We start from the raw sequence: 24,460 nt of genomic DNA, 5'->3' as shown, positions 1-24,460 counted from the left end.
AGATTTTATTAAAAGATTTGCTGGATACTGTGTTCGTTGTTTTGCTACTGGTTGCCTTTTTCGTTGTTTTTTTTTTATCTATTGGAAGAAGCCCTGGCATACTCTCTCCTTGCTGCAGAAAGGCTAGGCATAACTATAAACTGGCAAAAATCCAATCTCACCCCATCTCAGTCCACAGAATTCATAGGGGTCATCTTGGATACAAAGAATTGCAGAGCATCCATTCCAGAGCACAGAATTCTAAGGATAAAGCAACAACTGATCCCAATCCTTTCAAGGGAGAAATCCACAGCTCACTCTGTCCTACAGCTGTTGGGTTACATGGCAGCCTTCAAAACCATTGTCCCCCTGGCCAGGTTTCATATGAGGCTTCTACAATGGCTACTGCTCCCCCCAGTGGTATCCCTTTCAGTATTCTCTTTCAGCCAAGATTCGAGTAACTCACAGGTGCAAACAGGATTTAAATTGGTGGATGACCCACAACCCATCACAGTGGTCTCGCCCCTTCTCCCCCCAGCAGCCCAAGGCTACAGTGACTACGGAAGCCTCCCTGATGGGGTGGGGTGGCTATGTCAGGGACAGACAGTCCAAGGTACTTGTCCGAATTGAAGGCCCAAGTGCATATAAATGTTCTAGAGCTGAGGGCAGTGCTTCTGCTGTTGCAAGCATTCCATCCCCTGCTGCATCTGGGACTATTGCAATACAATCAGACAACATGGCAGTGGTCTGGTACATCAACAAACAGGGCGGAACCAAATCTTACCCACTTTGTTGAGAGGCCATGAGGATATGGCAATGGGCGATGGCTACCAACCGTTTTCTTCTATTAACGCACATTCCTGGAAGTTCCAACATGATAGCAGACAGACTCAGCAGGTGCATTCTACAACCTCATGAGTGGTCCCTGAATCCCTTGATAGCGGTGCAAATCTTCCTTGCTGCGACCTCTTTGCATCCCCAAATAACTACAAATGCAGCAACTACTTCACCCTGATTCCCCCTCCGGGACAGTCACCCACGGATGCTATAGTCTACAATTGGCCCTTGGGTCTTCTTTATGCATTTCCACCTCTCCTCCTCATTCCCCAGTTTCTGAAGGAAGCCCGCTGGTTGAAGAGCAAGGTGATCCTCATAACACCATATTGGCCTCGTCAGATTTGGTTCCCCTTTCGTTGGCCTCACCTGCTAGATCAACCACGGATTCTCCATCTAAACCCGGGGTTGATCTCCCATCTGCAGAATCTGATTCATCCCAATTTGGACACAGCTCACAGCTTGGCTCCTCCAATTCCCTTGATTGCCAGGCAGAATGATCTTTCCTTGCCAGTACGGGACATTCTTATTGCATCTCATAAGTCTTCCACTAGAATTACTTATCTAAGCAAGTGGAAAAGATTTACCTTTTGGCTGAAAGAAAAGCAAGTAGATCCCTTTTTAGCACCAGTGTCGATAGTACTATCTACTGGAGTATCTAGCCGACCTTCAATCTGGTTTATCGGCCTCTACCATTAGAGTTCATTTGACTGCAATATCTAATTTCCATGAAGGTGTCCAAGACTCCTCTCTTATGTCACACAAATCATGCAAGACCTTCATAAAAGGTGTGAATCATCTAAAACCCCCTTTTAGAGAGCCTATTCAACTATGGGACCTGTCACTAGTTCTACAAACTTTGATAATGCCACCTTTCGAACCAGCTTCTTCTTGCGACCTCAAATACTTGTCATGGAAAACCTTGTTTTTGGTCGCCATTACTTCTGCCAGACATATCTCTGAGCTTCAAGCCTTATGCATCAAGAGTCCATACTTGATTTTTCATAGAGACTGAGTGTCATTGAGAACTAATCCTTCCTTTCTGCCAAAAGTGATCTCTGAAATGTCCATTAATCAAACCATTGAATTGCCAGTTTCTTTCCCAACTATTCAAACAAAGGAGAGTATTGCCTACATACCCTAGATATCCACAGGCAAATTTGTTTCTATTTGAACAGGACTAAGGCCTCTCGTAAATCAGACCAGTTATTTTTGGCCTATTCTGGTCCTAGATTAGGATGTGCTGTTGCTAAGGTGACATTGGCTAGATGGTTGAAAGACCGTGTGACTTTCATTTATACACAACGTAATATTCCATTGCCTACTACCATAAAGGCTCATTCGACAAGGTCGGTGGCAACTTCTGCTGCCTTCCATGCCAGAGCTTCTTTACATGACATCTGTGCAGCTGCAACTTGGGCTACGCCTCATACCTTCATCAATCATTACAAATTGGATTTGGCCTCCAGGGGAAAAGCATCTTTCGGTTCTTTGGTGCTCAGGAATGTCCTTCCATGAGAGCCTCCCGGGAATAGAGGTAGCTGGGGACTCTGTCCCACATGTAAGGAATGAATAAGGATTAACAATATCAGATAAAGAAGTTATGTCTTACCATAATGTTTCATCTGTATTGTTGATCCTCGTTCAGTCATTGCAACCCTCCCTCCTTCCCCCTCTTGTGGCTTCTAGTGGATCTCACCATCCGGTTCTTTTAGGTCATTTTACCAGAGGTAGCCTCTACCTTCCTTTGACTTGCAAACTCAATCTGAGGTAACAGGGAGAGGGGGATTCTGGGTAAGAGTTTGAGCTTGAGAGTTTGTAGCTGATGCGAGCTTGGAAGATGGCCGGCTCGGTTCTGAGGTTGGAACCGATACTCACACGTAATGACTGAACGAGGATCAACAATACAGATGGAACATTATGGTAAGACATAACTTCTTTTTCTCCTAGTAAACACTTTTGTTTGTCAAGATGTTAAAGGACAGAGTGAGAGGCCAGTTCTCAGACAAGATAGCACCTTCTTCTAAGATAACAGACAAAATTGAAACAGCACTGAAATGTAATGGTTACTGGAACTTTTTAAGCTCCAATTGGGATTCAATTTAAAAAGAAACAATGTGAAGGTGTTTGGACAAACTGAATGTGTGTTGGGTGTGTGGCTAGCTGTTTTATGGCTAGTCTGTGTAACAACAATAAAGTCAGAAAAGGACTTTGGCCATACTTACTAAAATGTTGAAATAGTAGATTTGAGATTGTCAATTTTCATTCATTCCTCAACATATGTGTTTATCTCCGATCTTCACATCCAACTCAGGCACTTTTTTATAGCTCATGGATACTACAAGCTCTTGAGCTCCTCCCTAACCCACAATGCAGCAGTCCCACTCTTTCCCTAGATCTCATTTGCCACCATTGTGTACAGACGTAGTCACTGCAGTTCTCTAGTGTTTGTTTAAAAGATAAGTTATCTTATTATATATACTTCCTTCAGAACTTCATTTTTTGTAGTTTTCTCTTTATCTTCCCTTTACCTGTGTGTTTAATGTAAATCTTTATAATTACCCCTTTTCACTTTCTTACTGTTTAGTAGTCCTTATTTACCTTTCTTGCTAATCTACCTCTTACCATTTTTGGTAATTCTTGTAATGCCATTGTTGCTATCCTTTTCCTCTTTTCTTTACTGCATTAACCAAAAAAAAAAGTTTGCCTGTTTCTGCTTTAACTCCCTTTTTTCTTTAAAGTTGGATTCTTCCACTGTGTCTAGTTTTTTAAAATTTTAAAAACTTGTCAAAAAGTGTGACAAATGCTGGCATAAATTTCCATTGTCGGATGACCATGATTTATGTGTTTAATGCTTGGGTCCTGACCATTTGCAGTCTTCCTGTTCCATTTGTGAAGCATTCAATCCCAGAGCATTGATAAGACAGGAAAAATAAACTTATTCTTAAGGGTCTTCTATCCTCAGCCTTTGGAGAATCATTTACTGGACCGCAAACCTCCAAGTTAGATAAAAAAGAAGTCTGGAAATGACATTCTGAACAATCTGGTTCCTCTTAGTCCTCTTCGGATCTGACTTCAGTACCACTTAAAAAATCCCCAAAAAACTTTGGATCCTAAAGGCAAGTCTTCGGATCCGAATTCTTCAGATACCAGATCTATATATTTGGATCCAGCTCATCCCAAACCAAAACAGATGCTTAGAACTAGATATAAATCTTCCTTGGATCCTGTACTCTCTCAACTTCCATCCCCATTGCTAGAAAAACATTGTCATTCAAGATCTCTTTCCATAGCTTCTTTCCATTTGTCCAGAATTCTTACAGAAACTGATATGGGCAGAATGATGAGGAAGTTTCTCTTGACACAAATTCAGATGGGAGTTCTCCCGGCTCCTACCTGCACAGGTCTGGAGACCTTTACTAATGCAACCCCCCCCCCCCCCCCAGTTTTGGCTTATTCTCTGATCAGTCCTTCAACTTCAGAGCCCTTGGATCCAAGACTCCTGGCGCTGTCTGTTTCAGATCGGAAGATGGTTTTATCTTCAGAGCTATTATCTTCTCTGTGCGCTCTGGCTCCAAGTGTGTTGGACCCAAAGCTTTGTTGTCAGATCCGAGGTGTTAGAGTCAACTCCAAAGCTGTCAGAGCTGTCTCTACTCCTCGGAGCCTTGACATTCGATAGCTTGGTTCCTACTTCTACCTCTAGTGGTGTTCCTTCAGGTCAGAGGAAGCCACCAGTCCAGAACCATGTCTTCTTGGGTCCAACAGCTTCCTTCTCCCTTGGGCATTCTGTCTTTGAGGTGGTAGAGAGAGTATTCTCTTCTGGAGGACAAATGGCTCCTCCCCCCTCAGATCTTCCCTTTGCATCTCAGATGTCTTTGTGTCTTGGGCCTCAACATCTGCTCCACAGGGACAGCTAAGCCAAAGTCTTCATGCTAACCAACAGGATATAATTATTTATTTTGATACTTCTCTGGAACATCCCACTGAAGAAGTCACTAGAAAGAGGAAGTGCAAGAGGAGGCACTTGGGCTCCCATCAGAAGTCAGTCACAGAAGATACCAATATCATCACCTGATATCTCATTTGGAGACATTTTAGGGATCCTTAAACAAAGGGGTGTTTAGTCTACCTTTTATCCTTCGCAAGAGGAATCAGTATTCCTGGAGGTATTTGATACTGGCCCCTTCTACTTCTTGGCTGCCTCCACCCACTGATGAGCTCATTGATTTGGTCTCTCAGCAGGTGTGGAAGGAGCCTGATTCTGTTGAGCCAATCCTGAAGAGACTAGATAGTATCCCGGCACCACTGAAGGAAAGAAAGTTCTGGAACAAAGGAGTACCAGTGGATGCTACTATGGTCATAGTGGCAGCCACAAAGAAGGAGCTCACAGAACAGAGTTCCTCTGTACATCCCCCTAACAGGGAGTCTAGGGCATGATTCTGGATGCATGTGTATGCATCAGTGACCTTTGCACTGAGACCTCTGAATTACTTGGCACACCACCAGATTACAGAAGGATTTGATCAAAGAACTTTCAAAATCTGTCTCGGGGACCAGTACTTCTGAGACAGAGACTTCTATTGTTTCACAGTTGGTGACCTTTCAATCTATTTCCATTTCATCCATGACTCATATTACATGCAGCTAAAGGAGTCTCAAGGGCAGCAGGTTCAGGCATTTTCTTCAGAAGGCATGCCTGGATGCACCTGTGTGATTTTGCAGAGCCTTTCAAGTCATCCTTCGTCAGTGTTCCCTTTGACAGAAATTTATTTGGCCCCAAGGTGCAAGGAAGATGGTAAGACCCTCTCAGCAGTGGGCATACATTTTTGACTCCTCAAAGATCCTTTTTGAGGAGTCAGTGAGGTGATTGAAAATTGTGATTCAGAAAATCCCAGGGTCCATTCCATGATCCATGTGGAGAGAGTTCCCCCAGGGGCAGAGGAAGGAACTCTAATGGGAGATGCCACCCACACAGCAGAGGAGGCCTGTAGAACCAGGGGTTTAGAGAGTTTTTCTCTGAGATACCTTATCAATGCTCCTGAAAGGAGGCCTGATTGCCCACCTCTGGAGGCAGTCAGGGGTCACTTATCTCTCCATGAGACAGCCTGGCTAGACATTACAAAAATACTTGGATGCAGAGGATTATTTCCAGAAGTTATATAATTCCCTTTTCCCTACCCCTTTGTCAGTAAACAAAATTCCCAATGTTCCACCCAGTCAGAGGGAAACAGCGACTCTGGAAATACAAACTTTGTTAGAAAAAAAAGAGTCATCCAAGAGGTTTCCCCAGACCAGAAAGGATCCAGAACTTACTCAAGATTCTTTTTTAGTGTCAAAGAAACCAGGGAACTGGAGACCAATTTTGGACCTCAGCATTCTGAACAATTTGGTTCAACATACTAAGTTCCAAATGGTCACAGTTCAGTCCATATTGCCTTTTCTGCACAAAGATGACTGGATGTGCTCAATAGATCTCCAGGACATGTACTATCACATACAAATGAACATGTGGTCCAGGAGATATCTATGCTTCCATCTGGGAGCCAGTCATTACCAATTCAGAGCACTGCTCTTTGGTCTCACCAAAGCCACCAGGGTGTTTATCAAATGCACGGCAGTCATAGCAGCTCACTTGAGACTGCAGGTATTCCGAGCATTTCTGTATCTAGTCAACTGGCTCATAACCGTTTTGACAAAGCATCCTCTGATAGCAACTTGAGACTATTACTCCAGATTTCTTCCAATCTAGGATTTACAGTCAACCACAACAAATCTCAACTTCAGCTGTCTCAGATATTAGAATTTTTAGGGGCCTTATTCAACACAACATCAATGATGGCTTCTCTCCCTTTGCCAAGGGTACAAAATATCTATGTCCAGGTGAAGAGAATAATTCAAACTCATTCTTGTCAGCCCGACTGATTTTACAAACCCTGGGATTAATGTCTGCAGTAGTTCTAGTTCTGTTAGCAAGATACCATATGAAAATTCTTCAATGGACATTAGCAACCCAGTGGTCCATTGTACATCAACCTGTGTCCACCAAGATCAGTATAACTCAGGCATGCAAATTGTACCTTTGGTGGTGGATTCACTCACATCAGATACTGCAAGGTCGTCCATTCATCCCCCCTCAGCCCAAGGTCATAGTGATCATGGACGCTTCCTTGATTGGGTTGGGGAGGGTGGGCATTTCTTGGGAAAGGCTGTCCAAGACATTTAGTTCCCTGAAGAGGCTAAAATGCATATCAGTGTACTGGAAATAAGAGCAGTACTCTTAGTGTTGCAGGCATTCCACAACTCTGTCCCTTCCGGGACCATTGCGATTCAAATGAACAATATGTCTTAGTATGGTATGTGATGGTCCCTACTCTAGGCCAGTAATCAAGTAGTCTCAGTCCTCATCACTGACACCTGTGAGGGATGGCCACTAGGAACAAAAGTGGATACACACAGTATTTTCAGATGCCTCTGCACCAAGCACAGTTTCCCTTAAGACACACAGGAGGCACTCTCCAGACCTGGGGCTGGACTCTCTCTCTCCGGGCCCCAAACAAAACTCCACACTGACCACTTTGGAGCTCTGTGTCCCTGTATTAAGCAGCTGACAAACTCACTTGGATATTTGATTTTCACACACCCACAAACACACACACACACCTGAGAAAGGCTGGCACAGATTTATCAGCTGTGCCCCCTCTGCCCAGACTATAAGGTAACTATGCTGCCACTGGTCAGCTACTCTAAGGCTCTTACAAGCATACCCAATCATACTGAATAAAATTGATACTAATACAAATGATAGAGTTTGTCCAATGCAGCAATGCTATCAGGAGCAGCCACAGTATTACTAAAATAAGCATAGGTACTCTTAAGATGGTAAAAGTATTATCTAAAAGACCAGCCACAATGAAAGGTATATAAATATTTAATAATAAATAATAAAATAGAGGACACGAATATCGAGTTACAATAAACACCAGAGTTTCAATCACAGGAGATATAAAAAAATAGCATAGTTAAATACATTCACAAATATTCTGAAAAACAATATTGCAAAATCACACAGGTGCATCCAGGCATGCCTTCTGAAGAAAATGCCTGAACCTGCTGCCCTTGAGACTCCTTTAGCTGCATGTAATATGAGTCTCACTATATTTTCCTGATTAAAGAATTACTGTTCCCTAGTTAAGTTACTTACTCCAGCAAGGCAAGAGGATGAGTGTTGAATTGTTTACTACAGCAAGGCAAGATGATGTGTGAGGTTGTGTGAAATATCTATGATAGATCTTTCCTGTCAGGTTCTGAAAAACAAAGTACTGCTGTGAGAGTTCCAGAATATCTCTCACTGGGTCTATATCAGAATACCGAAGAGGCGTTTAATCGAACGCCTCTTCACCGACATATAAACAGTGAACACACTAAAGCACGAATGCTCAGAACACCGATTTCTTTCCCTGGGAAAGACATTGGTAGCACTAGCAAGCACACACACTTTCAAACATTACAATGTGGGGGCTTAGCCCCCACACCCCCAATGTGGGGGGCTGTGCCCCCACACCCCCTAACTTAACATACCAACTCCGAGATCACACTGCAGTGGGGAAAGGGGAAAACACACGGGGAAGGCCAAGTGATTTCTTTCCCAGGGAAAGAAATCGCTGTTCTGAGCATTCGCATTTTAGTGCGTTTCCTGTTTATGTGTCGACAAAGAGGCGTTTGATTAAATGCCTCTTCACTGTTCTGATATAGACCCCTCTCACTAATATCTAGAAAATCATTTCAGTGCTGGTTATAGAATGACATCACCTCTGGTCACCTGACTTTGGAACAATACACACCCAAAGCTTTGCTAAGTTCTGATGCATCATCTGAAAGCTGTAAAACAATTTCAAAAATGTTCACCATTCCAGATTAGCAATTAGTTCACCCCTAAAGACAATACAGTAAGATTCCTAGTCCTGTCTTTTCAGACATTTTTGTCTCTGGCAACAATCAGATCTGTAAGATAAAATCTTTATGGCGTAAACCAATCCATTTAATTTTCAACCTATTTTTTCAAAACTAGATGGACTGAGATTAATCTCTTCCCTTCCAGAATTCTCTGTTAAAACATATACATTTAATCAGTTATAATAATACTGCCTGACATACATGTATATCTGTTTTCTGTCCAGCAGGACCCACTGTTGATGCATTTTTAACACAAGCAACTTTTACAAATACATTTTTAACACAAGCATCTGTACAAATCAGTGAGATAGTCAAATGATATAAAATTCTTTACAAAACTCCAGCTAGCTATGCTGGCATATGTTGCACTTGCACTCCCCTACTCTTCCTTGCATAGATGCCACTACCTCATAACATCACATCACTCCCTCCTTTGAAGATTCAAGCTAGTTTTTCAAGTGATCCTGGAAAATGTTACTTGAGAGAAATGGGCCTGTCTTGGAACACATTACCTTATGCTTTGTCTTGGGAGCACATCTGCATTGGTATTCCTGACCCCACTGTGGTGCTGGACTGTCATGTCATATGTCTGCAATTCCAGGTGCCACCTTAATAACTTGGCATTTTGCTGGCTGGCATGATGTAGCTATGTTAAGGGATTGTGATCTGTAACCACAGTGAATTTCCTTCCATACAGATAGAACTGAAATTTCTGCTGTGCCCATACTATGGTAGATATTCTTTTTCTACACCTGCATAACATTCCATCCTCGGTTGGAGTCTACAGCTGAGGTATACAACGGGGTTCTCTTCTCTGTCTGAGGCAACCTGGCTGAGTACAGCCTCCACCCAGTGGTTTGAATCATCCATCTGCACAATAAATTCTTTGCTGTAATCTGGACTGGCTAACACAGGGGGTCCTCCCAAAGCCCCTTTAAACTTTTGGAATGCCTGCTCACAGGCTGGGGTCCACACTACCTTATCTGGCTTGCTTTTCCTCATCAAGTCTGTAATCAGCAGATCCCCCTCAGACTCCTCCTGCCATCCATTGCAAATACTTAGCACCAGTTCCTCCCTATCATGGTAAGGCTTCATCTTGTTAACATGGTACAATTTGTGCCCCTGCCTCCTGCCTAGTAGGTTTGCCATGTAACTAAAATCACTGACCTTCCTTACCACTTTGAAGGGTCCCTTCCAAGTTGCCTGCAGCTTATTGTGTCTGACAGCAATGAGCACCATAACCTGCTGTCCCACAGCATTCCTCCTGGGCCAAGCCCATGAAATCCCTAAGCCTTGTCCTGAGGTTTAGGACATATGCCACAACAGACTCCTTGTGGGATTCACTCTCACCCTCCCACTCATCACAAATTAAATCTAAAAGCCACCTCACCCTGTGCCCATACAACTCAAAGGGTGAAAAACCTGTGGATTCCTGGGGTACCTCTCTGTATGCAAACAGCAGATGGGGCAAATATTTGTCCCAGTCTCTCTTAAACTGGTCTGCAGATGCCCATAGCATGGTCTTTATTGTCTAGTTTAACCTCTCCACAAGACTATTAATCTGGGGTGGTAGGGGTGGTTATTAGGTGCATCACCCCACAACACTTCCACAGAGAAGCCAGCAGGTCTGACATGAAATTGTCACCTCTGTCAGTCAATATTTCTCTCGGGAAACCTGCTCTGCTGAAAGTCTGTAACAAAGCATTTGCCACCTTCTCTGCCTTGATGGAGGACAGAGCTACTGCCTCAGCATGTCTAGTAGCATAACCTACTACCAACAGGATATACTTTTTCCATGTAGAACTTGGGGTACTCAGAGGCCCCACAATATCCATAGCTATCTTCTGGAATGGCTCTTCAGTCACAAGCAAAGGCATCAAAGGAGCTTTACCAGAAAGGCTCATCCAGACTCTGCTACACTTTGCTGTGAAGGAAAGGTTAGTTTGCTTTTATTTTTTGTATTTTTGTATTACTTTATTGCCTTTCTATATTTTGAATACTGTGGTTTGTTTTCTTTACCTTGTGTTTTACTTGCATTCTGCTTTAACAGCATATTAAAACTTCAAAAGAGACCACAGCTCTCTCTCTTCTGAGTCAGGCAGAAATTAGAGCTGAGTCAGGCAGAGATTAGAACTGATCAATTAAGGACTCATTCATAAGATAGAAGAGGTCACTTAAGGTTAATCATTTGTTAACTGAGGGGTGGAGCTAGGAACTAAACCTTCTATTTAAGGGGTAAAATAAAACATTTCAGAGCTTTACCAGAAAGGTTCATCCAGACTCTGCTACACTTTGCTGTGAAGGAAAGGTTAGTTTGCTTTTATTTTTTGTATTTTTGTATTACTTTATTGCCTTTCTATATTTTGAATACTGTGGTTTGTTTTCTTTACCTTGTGTTTTACTTGCATTCCGCTTTAACAGCATATTAAAACTTCAAAAGAGACCACGGCTCTCTCTCTTCTGAGTCAGGCAGAATTTTTTTTTTGTATTTTTGTATTACTTTATTGCCTTTCTATATTTTGAATACTGTGGTTTGTTTTCTTTACCTTGTGTTTTATTTGCATTCTGCTTTAACAGCATATTAAAACTTCAAAAGAGACCACAGCTCTCTCTCTTCTGAGTCAGGCAGATTTTTTCCCGCCCTTCCACCCAGTTACAGTTGTCTTGTTAAATACCACTGTCTTTCTAGTTGCCTGCCTCTTGTGTTAATCTGTATCAAAAGTGCCAAAATACTGCAAGCAGACAATCCAAAAGGAAAAACCACTTTAATGACAAAACACAGCAGAGCTTTCGGACATAATCCTTCTTCAATACTACAAACTTATAAAATTTCTTTCATCTTATATACAGGCCCAAAATAGTCATGTGGTTAGCAGCCCAAAAATCACATGACCATAAGTATCACTGAATAAAGCAATGTTAAAACAACACAAATAGTAATAATTATATAGTACATAACAAAAAAAATTTAAAATTCAGCTTGCTAATATGATTAATAACCAAAGTTACACATAAAATTCACATTATCAAATAAAAAAAATTATTTTTGTTATGTACTATAGAATTATTACTATTTGTGTTGTTTTAACATTGCTTTATTCAGTGATACTTATGGTCATGTGATTTTTGGGCTGCTAACCACATGACTATTTTGGGCCTGTATATAAGATGAAAGAAATTTTATAAGTTTGTAGTATTGAAGAAGGATTATGTCCGAAAGCTCTGCTGTGTTTTGTCATTAAAGTTTTGGATTGTCTTCTTGCGTTAATCTGACCATATATCTCATTTCCTCTCTACTTTCACTGGCTTGTGTGAGTAATCACAAAATCATCATTTTTGAAATCCCTCCCTTTCAACTATTTAAATTTATTGGCCATCCTACTGTATTCCATAGTACCAGAATACAAAAGTGACCACCCCTTTCAGTCCATCTTGCTGTTTTAAAAATAGTAACTCTCCACTAAACTTTAACTTTTTAAACAGGTAAAACTTAAGTTACCTACTTTCACATCTAACTTCTCTAGTGCACACTGCAGTGTGCATTTTTTTTTTCATCTTACCTTTAAGCATCCCTGTGACTAGCACTTTCTTTAATACCTGCTGGAAAGCACTAGGAAGTCTTAAACTGATACAATCACTCAACTCTCCTTGTTAATAAGGAGAAATTAATAGTAGGCACTAAACAGCCTATAATTGCAAAGTACCTTGCTAAGGTAAGGGAAAACAGCTCCTGTACTTTACACAAAAAAAAAAAAAAAATTCCCTGTCCACCTGGTGAATCTGGGCATACTGGGGCAATACAGCAATTGCCTCATGTACACAGACAACCCTCTCCTCCTACCACCCAACACTACAACCTGAGAGAGATGCACTTACATAGCCAAAATGAAAGCAAAGCTCTCTCCACCCAAGATTGTGCTAGACAGTCAAGAGGAGAAGGTTAACACCCACACTACACCTCAAGCAACACATAGCCCTTCTAAACCCACACCACCAACACCCACATATAGTAACACTAAATCCACATATGCAGAGGCTTTTAACTGTAACCTGCCCAAGCAACAAGGACCTCTGAAGCTGAAATGCCAACAAACACCAACACAACCAAAGTGTCACATAGTTCACAACACCAGTGTGCCACCCAGAAATAACCCCTAAGGCAAGACAATGTACCTAACACTTTAGTCATAGGTGACTCTATAGTCCGGCACACTGATGTCCCTCTCACCAGGTTGAACAAGGAGAAAATTACAGTCAGCTGCCTGGCAGGTGCCAGGATCCGCCACATAACGCATGCACTCAAGTCACTCCACAACAAGCACAAATATGACTCTGTCATTGTCCATGTTGGAGTGAATGACATGAGACGTACCTCCCTGGACTACATGAAAAGAGACATGGAAGAGCTCTTGGATCATGTTGCCCAGTAAGGTATGATCCTAGCCCTGAGTAGCATCCTGCCTTCGCCCAGAATGATACCACAATATAAGGACAAAATGACTGACTTCAACAATTGGCTAAGCTTCTGGTGTCATTCAAAGGGAATCCAGTATCTGTCTGCCTGGGGCGACATGATTGACAGACCACGATACTTTGCCAGAGATGGTCTGCACCTGTCGCCCCTGGGATTCAGGTTACTGGCTAAGGCTCTTGCCACCCCTATAGTGCCTTTTTTAGGCAAAGTTCAAAGGACAAAACTACCACCGTAACAGGTACAAGCATGCAAAATCTGAAGGTAATGCTACTTAATGCTAGAAGTCTAAACCTCAAAATTCACTCTATCGAGGCACTCCTAAAAATGGAGAACATCAATATCTGTGCAGTAACTGAGAAGTGGTTCAAGGCTTCAGAGAGCACCCCTGCAGTACCAGGCTACAACTCTTACCACACTTTTCAGCCACCAAACCAGGACCGAAACACTAAAGGTGGGTGAGTGTCAATATTCACCAAGGATATTCACACCATCAGGCTAGTTGCCCAACACAATGTGTCTGAAATTCTCCAGGTGCAACTAACACTAGGTAAGACTGCAATCCAAATTGTAGCTTGCTACAGATCCCCCACCATACCCCAAGATTCTCACTACACCTTTCTAAACATACTGGAAAATATTAAGATAGAACCAAACACCCTAATACTGGGTGATTTTAACTACCCTGCCATTAAATGGGAAAACTACTCATGTACCAACACCTTTGCCCAGCGGTTCTTGGAATTCATAAATTCCAATGCCCTGGATCAACTAATCCATAGTCCCACCAGGGGCTCCAATATCCTAGACCTGATCATTACCAACATGGGAAATCGATGCTCCACATCTATGTTCACCCCCTCGTTAGTCAGGTCTGACCATAAGCTAATCACCCTTAACATCCACATCCCACCCCCACCCCCCAGTAAGGAAACCTCCATAAAAAACTTCTTCAAAGCCAGCTTCATGCTACTCAAGTCAGAAGTGACAAACTTCATGACAGCCATGCAGATGGGAACTGAAAGTTCAACTGCTAAATCCTACACTAAGGCACTGTACGAGCACATCCACTCATGCATGAATCGTGCCATCCCAAATAGAACCAAGATGCTCTCATCCAAAAAAAGGAAGCCAATCTGGTGGCACCCTGCCATAAACAAACTTTACAACAAAAGAGAGAAACTGTTGCAGAAAAGAGGAAAATCCCAGGATGCAAAAAACTCCCTTACCAGCCTCAGTAAGAAACTGAGATCCCTCATAAAATCCTCCAAAGCTAGTTACGAAAATAAAATTGCCAAAGATTCCAAAGACAACCACAAGGCATTCTACATCTATGTCAAGAATCTAAATGGCAATGCTCATATCTGCTCTGAGCTAAAACAGAATGGCATTAAATATACTGATCCCAAGGTTATTGCACATATCCTGGCAGATCGATTCAGTACCAACTTCACCCCCCTCTCACCCCCCTAAATGGCCCATCTCAGTACCAGAAGATTGCCAAAGTCCAGTAATAATGGCCACAGAGGTAAAAAATGCACTCTTCAAAGCTAAGAATACAGCATCCATGGGACCAGATGACATATGGTTAAAATGTTTGCCTTACAAACACAAGGTACAGGGTTTTAATCTCACAGGGGAAAATTGACTAGGCTTAAAATGGCTCGCAAGGGCAGTTAGCCTAGTACTAATCTATGAACCTATTCTATGAACCTATTCTATGAACATCCCGGGCTGTGTACTACATGAACTACAATATGAACTGGCACCTCACCTAAGTGTCATGTTTAATCATAGCCTCATCTCAGGTTTCGTGCCCACTGAGTGGTGCAGAGCTACAGTTATCCCACTCCACAAGGGGGGATCCACCTTGGATCCCGGAAACTACCGTCCCATCAGTCTGACAAGCCTTATCTGCAAGGCTATGGAGCATATTATCATGGAACTTATAAACAAAGACATTGGCAACCTTCAAACACTGGACCCCACCCAGTTTGGGTTCATGAAGGGCCGAGCTTGTCTTCTGAACCAGATGACTTCTTCGAATCAGTCTCCAGAGCCATGGACAAGGGTAAGGTGGTCCACACAGCCTATCTAGTCCTTGCCAAGGCCTTTGACACCATCCCCCACTCTGGAATTATAGATAAACTTACTAAGCTGGGCATTAATCCCTACGTTACCCAATGGGTTGCTAACTGGCTTACTGATAGAACCCACACTGTAAAAGTAGCTGACTCCAAATCCAGCTCCAGACAAGTGACAAGTGGAGTACCTCAGGGTTCAGTCCTGGGACTGCTCTTGTTTGGCATCTACTTCTCTGAAGTACAGGCCAACACTAAGGGACTCTGGCTAACAAAGTTCGCAGATGACTGCAAACTGAGAGCCATTATTGAATCCCCAAATGATGTGGATACTCTACAAAAGGGCCTTACAGAAACAGTTGCTTGGTTCCAGAGCCATGGGCTCAAGCTCAATGCCAAGAAATCTGTAGTTATCCCCTTTGAGAAAAAACATGTATCTGTGAATTACCATATAGGTGGCAGTACACTAAACACCGAAAGTGTGATAAGAGACTTAGGGACACAGGTGGACAGTGGTCTCATCTTCGATAACCACATCGCCACAGCAGTCAGGAAATCCTTCTATGTGGCACACCTCATCACTAAGGGCTTTTTATCCAGAAAAAAGGTGGTCATCATCCCACTGTACTCATCCCTCATTAGGCCCATTATAGAATACAATGCCCCATTTGGCATGTACCTCTCAAGACATCTGCAACAACTGGAAAGGCCGCAGAAATACCTCACTAAAAGAATCACAGGCCTAAAGCAGATGCCCTACGCTGACCACCTTAAAAAACTCCAGCTATACTCTGTCGCATATCATCTACACAGAGGCGATCTCTGCTTAACATACAAGGCCATGTCAAACTCAGAGCTGTTGGACATGCTACACTTAAAGAAATCTCAATCCCTCAGAGCCACATGCTCCAGGGATCTAAACCTTGTCATCACAATAAACAAAACATGCTGGAGGGATAGGTTCCTGACCCAGAGACTCCCCAGACTCTGGAATAGACTGCCCATACATGTCAAGCAGAGCGCCTCTTTGGCCCTCTTCAAAAGGAACCTTGATGATTGGATGGGAGAAGGGAAATTCACCCCGGGGATCACGTCAGTCGCCCTGCTGGACAGGGGTCCAGGGAAGTAAATAGTGTGGGAAGAAATAGCCAGGGAATTGTTATGGGTAGGCTTGTATAGGCCCTAGATCTGATAGCCTAGTACCAACCTATGAACCTATGTCTCTTGCCTTGCCTAACTTTTGGCACTGCTCACAGGTCCTGTAGTACTCTGTTACATCCCTTGCAATCCCAGGCCAATGAAAGTTCTGCATAATATATCTCTTGGTATGCATAATACACATATGACCTGCAAAAGAAATGTCATGGGCTATGATTAGAAGTGCCAGATGGTAGGCTCTGGGCACTACTAACTGTTGTATTACCTCTCCCTCTATCCCTCCCTCAGGGGTCTACTCTCTGTACAGTAACACTTTGTTCTAGTATACGGACTTCCTTTTTCCTTTAGAATCAGGTACCTCCTTAGCTACCTCCCTCAAGCCTCGTAAGTTAGGGTCCAAAAGCTTAGACTGTCTCAACTCTACCTTTATGACCCTACCCAGCTGCCTTTCCACAGGTAGCCTGGTATCTTCTGACAGTGGTGCCTCACTGTCAGCCTGGGTAGTACCACTCACCTCTGTCCTTGCAGTCACCCTGTCCATGGGAACATCAATACCTACCAGCAGCTGTGGCTCACTTTCAGACTCACTGCTACAGGGTAGTTCCTTTCCAGAAATAGCCACATCACCAGCCCCAGCTTCAGGTGTAGGGTCGTTTTGGGTCTCCCCCAGGCTACCAGACCCACATGGCTATCTCCAAGCCCGACTCTGTGTAACTGTATGTACACATGGTACTGCATTATCAGAATCATTCCTTATCAAGACATCTGCAGGGATATCCTCAAACATGCCTACCTGCTTGCTTTCTTTTCCACCCTCCTAGTCAAGGTGAACCCTGACCAAAGGTATTTGGAATGGGGTCCCTCCTAAAGCTATGACTGGAGCGGACTGCCCAAGCAAGTACTGCTCCTCTTTAGCCACTCCGGGCTTCACAATGGTTATGTCAGAGGCTGTCTCTCTCTTACCAGTGGCCTGTATTCCATCCACTAAGATAGAATACAAACTCAGGTACCCCTGTTATCTCCTGACAACTTACCACTGGTATACTGTTATTCCTACATGCTGGCTCCCTCACCTTATGTTCCTCACCTTGCATCAGTGAACATTTGTATGCTACATGGCCCCTCTGGTTACATTTAAAACATATAACCCTTGATCCTGGTTGTGTACCTGAACTAGTGGCTTTCCCTGTTACTGGTGAACTCTGTCGGGGTTGTTTAGGCTGCCCACTATGGATTCCCTTATATCCATGTGCAGCACCGGGTATCCCCTTCTTGTGCAGTGATGCCCTGCTTGCTAAGTAGAGATCCCCTTTTTTCCCCAGCTCATCTGCAGAGTTACACTCCTGGTCTGCCAACCAGATTCCCATGTCCTCAAGCAAAGTGCTAAGGGCTTGTTCCCTTACCAAAAGGTCTGTCAGCCTTTCAAAAGTGGTGACCTGATACCCAGTCACCTACCTATTAAAATAAGTGCTTAACTCAGCAATATAATCACACACACTTTGATCTGCCTTGCGTGTATGATCACAAAACCTTTTTCTTTAATCTTCAGGTATTAACTTAAAACATTCCAATAAACATTGTTTAACTTTATCATAGTTTAAACAATCAGTACCAGTAGTGGATTTTGCAAAAAGGATGGACATGGCTGTGGTGAATATGTATTTTAAGAAGAGGGAAGAGCATAGGGTGACGTACAAGAGTGGAGGAAGATGCACACAGGTGGATTATATCCTATGCAGGAGGGTCAGTCTGAAGGAGGTTAGAGACTGTAAAGTGTTACAGGGGAAAGTGTAGTTAGGCAGCATAGAATGGTGGTCTGTACGATGATGTTAGTGATCAAGAAGAGGAGGACAAGTGTGAGAACAGTGCCAAGGATCAAATGGTGGAAGTTGAAAAAGGGTGATTGTGAGGTGGAGTTCAGGGAAGAGTTAAAACAGGCACTGGGGGGCAGTGAAGATTTACCGAATAGCTGGGTATCTACAGCAGAGATGGTAAGGGAGACAGCTAGAAAGGTGCTTGGTGTGACATCTGGACAGACGAAGGAGGACAAGGAGACCTGGTGGTGGAATGAGGAAGTACAGGAGAGTATACAGAGGAAGAGGCTGGAGAAGTGGGATTTTCAGAGAGATGAAGAAAGAAGACAGGAGTATAAGGAGATGAGGAGCATTGCAATGAGAGAGGTCATGAAGGGTCAGGATAAGGCATATGGAGAGTTGTATGAAAGGTTGGACACTAAAGAGGGAGAAAAGGACCTGTACAGACTGGCTAGACAGAGGGACTGAGCTGGGAAAGATGTGCAGCAGGTAAGGGTGATAAAGGATAGTGGGGGAAACGTACTCACAAGTGAGGAGAGTGTGTTGAGCAGATGGAAAGAGTACTTTGAGGGGCTGATGAAGGAAGAGAATGAGAGAGAGAGAAGGTTGGATGATGTGGGGATAGTGAATCAGGAAGTGAAACAGATTAACAAGAAGGAAATATGGACAGCTATGAAGAGGATGAAGAATAGAAAGGCTGTTGGTCCAAATGACATACCAGTGGAAGCATGGAGGTGCTTAGGAGAAATGGCAGTGGAGTTTTTAACCAGATTATTTAATGAAATCTTGGAAAGTCAAGAGGATGCCTGTGGAGTGGAGAAAAAGTGTTTTGGTACCTATTTTTAAGAATAAGGGTGATGTGCAGAGTTGTAGTAACTACACAGGGATAAAACTGATCAGTCACAGCTTGAATTATGGGAAAGAGTAGTGGAAGCTAGGTTAAGAAGGGACGTGATGATTAGCGATCAGCAGTATGGTTTTATGCAGGGAAAGAGCACTACAGATGTAATGCTTGCTCTGAGAGTGTTGATGGAGAAATATAGAGAAGGTCAGAAGGAGTTGCATTGTGTCTTTGTGGACTTGGAGAAAGCATATGCTAGGGTGCCTAGAGAGGAGTTGTGGTATTGTATGAGGAAGTCAGGAGTGGCAGAGAAATATGTAAGAGTGGTACAGGATATGTACAAGGGTAGTGTGACAGTGGTGAAGTCTGCAGTGGGAGTGACAGATCCATTTAAGGTGGAGGTGGGATTACATCAAGGATCAGCTCTGAGCCCTTTCTTATTTGCAGTTGTGATGGACAGGTTGACAGACGAGGTCAGACAGGAGGTCCCACGGACTATGATGTTTGCAGATGACATTGTGATTTGTAATGAGAGTAGGGACCAGGTTGAGGAGACCCTGGAGAGGTGGAGATATGCTCTAGAGAGGAGAGGAATGAAGGTCAGCAGGACTAAGAATATGTGTGTGTGTGAATGAGAGGGAGGATAGAGGAATGGTAAGGATGCAGAGAGTAGAGTTGGTGAAGGTGGATGAGTTTAAGTACTTGGGATCAGTAGTTCAGAGTAATGGTGAGTGTGGAAGAGAGGTGAAGAAGAGAGTACAGGCAGGGTGGAATGGGTGGAGAAGAGTGTCAGGAGTGATTTGTGACAGATGGGTACCAGTAAGAGTGAAAGGGAAGGTCTATAAGAGGGTAGTGAGACCAGCTATGATGTATGGGTTGGAGACGGTGGCATTGACAAAAAGGCAGGAGTCAGAGCTGGAAGTGGCAGAGTTAAAGATGTTAAGATTTGCACTGGGTATGACAAGGATGGACAGGATTAGGAATCAGTATGTTAGAGGGTCAGCTCAGGTTGGACGGTTTAGAGACAAAGTCAGAGAGGCGAAATTGTGTTGGTTTGGACATGTGCTGAGGAGGGATGATGGGTATATTGGGAAAAGGATGTTAAGGATGGAGCTGCCAGGTAAGAGGAAAAGATGAAGGCCTAAGATAAGGTTTATGGACGTGGTGAGAGAGGACATGCAGGTGGTTGGTGTGACAGAGCAATATGCAGAGGACAGGAAGAAATGGAAACGGATGATCCGCTATGGCGACCCCTAATGGGAACAGCCGAAAGAGAAGAAGAAACAAGCAGTACCAGACAATTTAGAAACAACAGTTATAGCTTTACTATGGAGGAAGGAGGTCAGGAACTGTACCCAGAGTCTTTGGTCAACATTATACTGTTTACATACTCTTTCAAATGTATGAATAAAACTAAACCAACAAAAATAAATAAAACTACTGTGAAAATGGAACTCTGTATGTTTACCTTGTGACTGCTGAGAGTACACATGCAGTGACATCTGCTCACAGATTACTGAAGTTCAATTAATATCCCACCCAGCTGCCACCAATGTGTGACCCAGAGCTTTGCTAAGATCTTTTGTAGCATCTGAAAGGTAGAAAACAATTTCAAAAACTTCCACCACTCCAGGATAGCAATTAGTTCACCCCTCAGTACAATACAGTAAGATTCCAAGTCCTGTTTTTCACAGACATTTTTGTCTCTGGCTGCAAAATCTTTATGGCTTAAACCAACCCATTTAATTTTCAACCTGGTTTTCAAAATTAGCTGGACTGAGAGTAACCTCTTCCCTTTCAGAATTCTCTTTTAAAACATATACATTTAATCAGTTATAATAATAATAATACTGTCTGACATACATGTATATCTCTTTTCTGTTCAGAAGGACCCACTGTTGATGCATTTTTAACACTACCAACTTTTACAAATACATTTTTAACACAAGCATCTGTACAAATCAGTGAGATAGTCAAATGATATAAAATTCTTTACAAAACTTCAGCTAGCTATGCTGGCATATGTTACACATGCACTGCCTTACTCTCCCTGGCACAGATGGCACTACCTCATATCATCACATAGTGCATCAACAAACAAGGATGAACCAGATCTTACCCTTTATATCGAGGAGCTATGAGAATGTGGCAATGGGTGATTTCTTCAAATTGATTTCTGATAGCAACACACATACCGGGGAAATTCAAAGAAATAGCAGACAGGTTGATCAGGTCCATTCTACTACCTCATGAGTGGTCTCTCAACAAGAAGTGTCAGAAATTATATTTTGCCAGTGGGGCCTGCCATGTTGTGACCTATTTGCATCTCCTATGAACAACAAGTGCAGCAGGTTGTTTGCCCTAATCTCCCCACCAGCGGAGTTACCAAGAGATGCTCTCCTTCACGATTGGCCCCCAAGTCTTCAATATGTTTATCCTCCAACTTCTGTAATCCCCAAATTTCTACAGATAGTATCCCAGTTGAAGAGCAAAGTAATCCTCATTGCCCCTTACTGGCCTCAACAAATTTGGTTTTCCCTCCTTTGGCCTCATCTAGTTTACCCACCTTCAATTCCAGATCCAATTCCAGACCTTCTGTCTCACCTGATAGACATGACTGACCCAGACATCTTGGGCCAAAAGTTGACCTCATGGTTTCTTCAATTCCATTGATAGCCAGACAACCCAAGCTGTTTTCCCCAGTGTACCTCATTCTTTTGTCATCCCACAAAGCTTCTACTAGAAAAAATTACAAGATCAAATGGAAAAGATTTGTCTTTTGGGCACAGCAGCAAGACATCAATCCCTTTTCACCACCAGTACTTAAAATCATGAATTCCTGACTTCTGTTTTTAATGATGGGGCTAGTCCCTCAATGGTTAAGGTTCAGTTAGCTGCCATTTCCAATTTCCATATTGGAGCTGATAATTCCACATTGGCTTCTTCATGTCTTTGTAAGGCATTTATAAAAGAAACCTTTCTACTCAAATCACCCTTTACAGATCCTACTCCACCATTGGACTTGAATTTAATGTTACAGGCCCTAACTCAAAAACATTTGAACCGGCTGCAAAATGTGATTTGAAATATTTGAGTTGAAAAACTATATTTCTGATAGCCATAACATCAGCTAGGAGAGCTTCAGAACTTCAAGCTTTATCCTCTAAGCCTCCTTATTTAATTTTTCACAAGGATAGGGTGTCCTTAAAAACTAATCCTTCCTTTCTCCCTAAGGTGATGTCAGGATCTAACATTACTCAGTCTATTAACATCCATGTTTTCTTCCCAAACTTTTTAAGAAAGGTGAATACATTTTGCTTTTATTAGATGTTCACAGACAATTAGGTTTCTATCTTCACAAATCAGAAAATTTTAGAAAATCAGATCAAGTATTTGTATTTTTTTCAGAAATGAGATTGAGAGAGCCAGTTTCCTTTTCAGAAACGAGATTGGGATAACCAGTTACCAAAGTAACTTCATCAAAATGGGTATCTAATTGTATCTCCTTTGTTTATAATGAGTTTGGTCTGGCCTTGCCAAAGCCTTTAAGAGCCCATTTAACCAGGTCCATTGCAACTTCATCAGTTTTTTTATCCAGGTCTTCCATGGATGATATTTGTGGGGTTGCAGCTTGAGCTAATCCTCATACCTTTGTTATTAATTACAAGTTGAATTTGGTCTGCAGGGGAAGAGCAGCCTTTGGCTCAACAGTACTCAGGAATATCCTTCCTTAGAGTTCAACCAGGATTCAGGTAGCTGAGGACTCTGCCCCATATGTTGAGGAAGGAATGAAAATTGACAATATCAGATAAAGAAGTTAGGTACTCACCATAACATTCCATCTGTGTTGTCCATTTTCATTCTTTCTCACTTCCTCTCCCTCCAGCCCCCTGCCCTTTTTTCTCTTGTTGATTTCTGGAAAAATAGGAGATTATTATAGGAACCAAGGTTCCCTCTGTTTGAACTCCAGATAGTGACTTTCCATCTTAAGGCTATAAATTTATTGCATTATACAATAAAAAACAACAAACAAGATCTGGGGTAAGAGGGGGGACTGCTCCATTTTGGGTAAGGGAGGAGCTCAAGAGCTTGTATCTATGAGCTGTAAAAAATGGTCAAATCAGATCTGATCCCATATGTTGAAGAAGAATGAAAATGGACAACACAGATGGAACGTTACAGTGAGTACATAACTTCTTTTTCTGGACTTGCTGTGTAAAACATCCTATCTTTGAAAATTCACTAGTTACTTTAAGGTACAGTACTTCTTGTATCAGCTAGCTAGAAAACTTAAATAGCTTAGGTTAGATTTTTCTGTAAGCATTTATCTGTGTTTACTGCACTTTATTTTTATTTTCCTTGTGTGCCAACCTATCTATATTTTATTCTGTATTTATTCTAGTTTCCTTATTATTTAAGTAAGATCCATTTTAGTTATCTTTAAGCTCTTGTGGCTGGTATTTATTATTGCAAGTGTATTTGTATACTGTTGCTTAGTTGAGAAGAGGTTAACCATTTACACTAAAGAATAACAAATTGTAAAGACCATATCTTTGAGACTGCTTTGGCTGACTACCTGTGAAAGAGATATCAACTGACAAAATAAGAGAAGACAGGTAACAAGAAGTACTTGACTTTCCTCTGGGTGGTGACAGTACTACCAGGACCAGGAAGAAAGATGTGGGGGCCTGAGTATTTCAGTGCCTTATGTGGAAATTGTGTGCATGTGTGTGTGTGTGTATGTGAAAAACAATATTTTGTGTATAAGACAGTTTCCATGGATAGACAGGTACTGGGAGGCATTGGTTCATGGAGAGAGTGGTGTGACTGTAGAAATTAATAATGTGCAGTCTAATTTAGGTATGGAGGTTGGAGACCCATACATAGAAGAGTAGTACATATTCCTTCTTTGACCTTGGTGCCAAGGTTGAATTTGTGTATTAGCCATTAAAACAGACTGGGTCACAGCATCTGTGTCACATCTATTGGCAGGGTTGCCACTAGTCCTTCACAGTTACCACTAAGTAGAATTGTATATATCACAGCTGTTGAGTAAACCAGTCCTGTCTGTTAACAATTGCTGTTGTATATACACCCACACTGCTAGACTTGAACTCTTGCCTTCCTCACTCTACATTCTTTACATGTATGCAGTAACTAATCATGCCACTGAAGATGTCGTAAAATAGTTGTGAGGAAGCACACAGGTGAAGGGAGCATGAGACATGTATAAGAATGGGCAATGTGTTTTGCAAAACAGTGTGTCAAGGATCACCAAATCACAACATACTGTACTGATAAATAAAACATCTGATCGGGAGTGTGTGTG

Source organism: Protopterus annectens, chromosome 3.part0 (genome assembly GCF_019279795.1).
Source record: "Protopterus annectens isolate FY-2018-M chromosome 3.part0, PAN1.0, whole genome shotgun sequence".
Classification (NCBI taxonomy): Eukaryota; Metazoa; Chordata; order Ceratodontiformes; family Protopteridae; genus Protopterus; species Protopterus annectens.
This window is presented reverse-complemented; position numbering follows the sequence as displayed.